This window comes from Octopus bimaculoides, chromosome 13 (assembly GCF_001194135.2).
Source record: "Octopus bimaculoides isolate UCB-OBI-ISO-001 chromosome 13, ASM119413v2, whole genome shotgun sequence".
NCBI lineage: Eukaryota > Metazoa > Mollusca > Cephalopoda > Octopoda > Octopodidae > Octopus > Octopus bimaculoides.
In genome coordinates, this window is record NC_068993.1 from 15,999,642 (window position 1) to 16,005,135 (window position 5,494).

The following is a 5,494-nucleotide window of genomic DNA, read 5'->3' on the forward strand; positions in this document are numbered from 1 at the left end:
ATATATATATATATATATATATATATATATATATATATATATACATACATACATACATACATACATACATACATACATACATACTTGTGTAAAGGTGCATGTATATGATGTGTATATTAATGTATAAACGTCACCTATGTATGCAAATTTATATTGAAATTTGAAAAGAAAAAAAAATAGATTTTTCTCTTGTTGGTGTATTGTTCATATTTTGTTTTGGTGTTTAGGTAAAAGCTTGCAAGCAACATATAAGTTATGATAAAGACACCATTTGGAGACCATTAAATGGAAGTTAATGTATGAAAATACCTATTCTCGAACAACAACACACACACATACGTCTACATATCTACACATATATATCTACGTGTATATATGTCTATTTATACATATACATATATTTATATACATACATATATGCATATATATATATATTATATATATATGTATTACCATTAACTTTTCCCCCCTTGCTTGCTATATATTATCACCTTTTGGCAAATCTTCTTATCTGGGGTGAGTTAAGTGTTTTATTTACGCTACGCATGATTATTTTTTTTATTTTCTTTTAGGTTCTCTGTTTTGTTTCTTTGAATCATATTTGTGTTATTTTGTTGTTATTTTTGTATGTTATTTATTATTATTATTATTATTTTATTTTTCATTTTATGTAGCTTTAAACTTCGATTTTGTTACATTTTAAGACTTTATGTTGCTTTTATTATTATTTCAATACCATTTTTTTCTTCCTATTTATCTATGTGTATATATATGTATTTATATATATTTTGCTTCTTTTGTTTTCATGTATTTGTGTGATGTTTTCCAGGTATATATGATGTTTCTATGTATATAGATACGTATGTATATATGAATGCACCTATCTATGGACATATATATATATATATATATATATATATATATATATATATATATATATATATATATATATGTTTGTATATATGTATGTGTATACATCTATATGTACGTATGTAAGCATGTATACGTATCTATGGATGTATTATATATATGTATGTCTGTATGTATAATTGTACGTATATATGTACATATAAACGTGTTTATATATTTATGTATGTAATCTTGCGTTTCTCTGTAATTTCCTCTTCAAAATAGAGAGGTTATAAATACTTCAAAGTTGAATGGAGGGAGGCAATTCATATATCTTTTTCATTGTTGTTGTTCTTGTTGTTGTTCATGATGTTGTTTTTTTTCAAATTCTAGTTTATTTATATATTCATTTATGACGTTATTTTTTTTCTGTAATCCTTCGGTTTTTTTTTTTGTGTGTATGTGAGTGTATGTGTTGGAGTGATGATGCGGTTATTAAACTGAAAGTGATGGCGATGGTCTTGGTAATAGCAATTTTGTGAAACGTGTTGATCATAGTATTGTTGTTGTTGTTGTTGGTGGTGGTGGTGGTGGTGGAGCCGGTCGTCGTGGTCGTGGTGGTAGTGTTAGTGGGAAGTGACGTTAGTCGTAAGGAGAATGGCTTTAATAGAGATGCCTTCAGGTGGTAAACTGCTAAATGTCGATGTTGTTGTTTATTCCTGCAGAGCAGGTCTTGAGGAGACGTGTGATCAATGACGTTCCAGTTTCATGTTTCTCTGAGGCATTGCGATATCTCACAGTACATTGGCCAATATGTGCCTCACCTTCCGAGATGTCCTCATTGTACTTTGAGGAAAATCTTCTTCATATTTCAAGGTTGAGCGATATCATAAAGCATTCACTCAGTAACACGAGTCGGTTATACTAATGATAGTAGTAGTAGTAGTAGTAGTAGTAGTAGTAGTAGTAGTAGTTGCAGCAGCAGCAGCAGCAGCAGCAGCAGTAGTAGTAGTAGTAGTAGTAGTAGTAGTAGTAGTAGTAGTAGTAGTAGTTGTTGTTGTTGTAATAGTTGTTCTTGCGGCTGTTATTGTTATTGCTGATGGTGGTGGTGCTGGTAGTGATGGTGGTGGTGGTGGTAGTTGTAGGGATTGCTGGTGGAGAAGCTAGTGGTGGTGGGGGAGGGGGGTAGTCGTCGTCGTCGTCGTTTTGCTTATACATCAAGTGATGTGGTAAACAAGCGATTTTTCTAATTTGCTATCATTATTATCGTTGCTATGCTGAACTGGTTCTTTAGCAGGGCCGGATAAAACGCTGAGTTCAAAACGTAAAGACGGACGAAGTATCGCTTGCACCGCAAATTTCATTTTCTGCCTGTGCGTGTGTGTAGGCATAAGTGCTAGAATTTAATATAAACACTCCAAATAGAATTTTATTTTTAAAAAATTTCTTTTACTTTTTTTACTTGTTCCAGCCGTGCTGGGGCACAGCTTTGAGGAATTTTAGTCGAAATTATCGACCTCAATACATTTTATGTCTAATACTTATTCTATTGTTTCTGCGTAACCGTTAAGTTACAGGGATGTAAATACACCAACACCGGTTGTCAATCGGCCGTAGGGTATACACACATCTCTTTCAGTTTCTCTCTCCCAAATTCATTCAAAAGGGTTTGATCGGTACAAAAATATAGTACAAAATAACAGCCTAAGGTGCCACACGGTGGGACTGAACGTAGAACCATGTGGTTGGGAAGGAAATTTCTTACAACACAACCACGGCTACACCTGTGTGTATAACATTTATAATATTCATACAAATGTAGAATGCCTCTGTAAAATTTTATATGTAAATTTTATCGCAGGGAAATTTCTCAGAAGTGAATTGTGTTAGAGAAACACAGCTCGGTAAGAATGCCATTGGTGGATTGTCAGATATTATGTTTCTTACAATTAAATGAACCTTTTGTTTATGGATTTCTATATCGGAACATTTTTTGTTTTTTTTTTCGGTGGGGGGGATTTTTTCGGCTTACTCCAGAACGTCGGGGATGATTGTCACTGACGAAACCAAATGACGTCAAAACAGCATGTCATACAATCTGCAAACGATATTGTTTTGTAATAGCAGAATATGTTACATATCAAGATCTTTCGTCAATTAATGATCAAGTCATTTATAGTGTTATTCTTCACTCTATAAAGTTATTAACTTGGTTCAATGTTTCCTGACAGTGCTGAAAATTCGTGAATTGCAGGAAGAAATTTTGGAATACCGGAAGGAAATTTGGGAATTATCCTTATACTAAAAATTTTCTTTGTAGTCATCGTTTTCTTTTACTTTATTTTTTGTAGACATTTATCTCCCTTCATACTAAATTTAAGCATGCTAATGTTAAATTAATAAAATGCTGTTAATACTATGCAATAAACATTTATTGTATATGTGTATATATACGTGCGTGTGAGTGTATGTAACTCCATATATACACGCACACACACACGCACGCACACACACAGTGATAAAGAGATTTTCCACATTTGTAATTTTATTACACAGTTAATACAGCATTCCCCCCCTTGAAGCTATGCGCGAGTCGGCTGCATCAACTGCACACTGCTAAGTGTGCATCTTGGTGTACATCTTCAAATACGTAGCCATGTTATTTCTCCCATATATATATATAAACATTCCGAGTTCGAAGCCTCTCATCATCAACTATTTATAGTTGCAAAGTTTAATGTGGTCGAACCAACACTTGTTGTTTTTCTCTCTCCTCGTTTTATTTTAATTTTCCGAAACTTTATTTAATATAAAATAAAGTTTGCAATTTGTTAAAGAAGTCTGCAATATTTGTGTTTCTATTCCATCTTGACTTTGATGCTAAAAATACATTTTGTTTTCAAACGTTATCTCTTTTGAAACTTCGTAAATATTCCGCAAACTTTTGTGTATTGCTGTAGCAGGAAGAGCTAATCACCACACCTCATTGGTGGCTACACCCACCAGTCACAAATCTAGGAAAAAATTATAACGCAGTTTCTAAATATGAAATCAGTAAAAAAGGAAAAAATACTTGTAACAGCGAAATGATAAACACCAGACAAGAGAAGAAAATAATAACATTACGACAAATAGCGGTGAGAATATTGACTTAAATAATACATGAATCGAAAATGTAAACAACAAGAAGAATGACGATGATGGCAACAAACATACATTGACGAGAGCCAAGGAAAAACATGGATATTTTAGATTTAAGCAAAACAACAATAACTGCAATAACAAAGAGAAGAGTAAAACAGTAGCAGAAATCATAGAAAGAAATAACACCACTTGTACCACCACCACCATCACCACCACCACCACCAACACCACCAACACCACCACCACCACCACCACCACCACCACCACCACCACCACCACTGTTATAAACATCATTGACTTAACACCGTCACTAGCAGAGTAGTTGCTATCAGTTTCGCTAACGGTTTGTTTACGTCCGACACAAGGTCTAATTCCTATATCGCCACAAGATATAAAAGACGGCAAGAATATGATAAGCTCAGAAGAAAAATTACATTAATCGTGTCACAGCCTATCTAGGAGGATTATAGTACTGTAAAGGGTTGAATATCAAACGGGAGGTGCTAGAGACGCAAGACCAAGTCGAAAAGTGCCTCAAATCAATTTGGTAATCAAAATCTACGTGGCTTGAGAGAGGATTCGATACAGTTCAGGTGAGGTTTCCGACCGATATCGAAGCCAACGAATGCTCTGTGGCTTTCCTATAAAGTTTTTTTCTCTGGCCCTCACAATAATCTACTTCGGCTATATAGTGGGGTTAAAACAGAGAATGATTGATGTATCCCAGAGGGCAGAAGACAAGTTGACACATATGTGGTACCAACAACCATCTAAGGGATTTCTGTCCACTTCAAAAAAGAGAGAGAGAAGGGAGGCCCTACGCAATTACTGTTGGCTATACCATTACCAAAAAGTACACTAACATCAACAACGTGAAATATAAGCTCTGCAATGTTAGATCTAAGGCAAATGAACGAAACTCAAAGGAGCGAAAGTCGATCGATAAGCCTGGTGGCAGAGGTGCTGCGCATCAACACATTCACAACACTACAAACATGGAGAATAGTATTGGCAATAAACTATAATCTAATTATTTACATTATTTACACTTCACAGATATTTGTCCTTATCTTGTTTGTTGTTAACACGTTTCGGCTGATATACCGACCAGCCTTCATCAGGTGCCTTGCGGAAATTTCGAACCTGGGTTCTCATTCCTAAGGTATTTTTCGATGTTGTTATTATTATTATTATTATCATTATTACTATTATTATTATTATTATCATCATCATCATTATTATTATTATCATCATCATTATTATTATTATTATTATTATTATTATTATTTTTATTCAGGTCACTACGTGGAATCAAACTCGGAATCTTGGGGTTAGTAGCCCGCGCTCATAACCACTACGCCATATGCTCTGTGGCGTTCCTGTAAAGTAATTTATCTGGCCCTCGCAGTGATCTACTTCGGCTATATAGTGATTAAGATCCCGGGCTACTAACCATCAGATTCCGAGTTCGATTCCAGGCAATGACCTGAATAATAATAAT